Raw genomic sequence first — 477 nt, forward strand, 5'->3', positions numbered from 1 at the left:
CTCCTCTTTGCCATTGTGTCTATTTCAGAGGGTTTACCTTCTTGGAAGACTTTAACACACAAGTGGGTAAAATGCAGCCCAGAAGCCCCTCAGAGGTTGCATGTGGCTCCTGGGCTGCATATTATATATTTGTGTGTGTGTGTGTGTGAGTGCAGGACCCAAGGTGGTCTACAACACTTTAAAAACACAGTACAATTTTTAAAAATTAATAAAAAGTTAAACTATAAATTTATATTACAGTCCCCCCCCCCTCCCCCCCAGTTCTTGTGGACTTGAGATCCGCAGTCTTCAATATTCACGAAGAAACACCCTCTGCAAATGTCAGTAGGGTGCACGCTCTCAGGCACGCATCCCATTCAAGCCTATGGGGCTTGAATATCCCCTGCAAAAACGTAAGGCTGACTGTATTTAATTTCAAAGGGGATCCAAGGTGGACTCACAGATAAAAACACATTACAATAAAAACAATTAAAACAT

Source organism: Sceloporus occidentalis, unplaced genomic scaffold (assembly GCF_023333645.1).
Source record: "Sceloporus occidentalis isolate IW3139 unplaced genomic scaffold, rSceOcc1.0.p SCAF_2, whole genome shotgun sequence".
Lineage (NCBI taxonomy): Eukaryota > Metazoa > Chordata > Lepidosauria > Squamata > Phrynosomatidae > Sceloporus > Sceloporus occidentalis.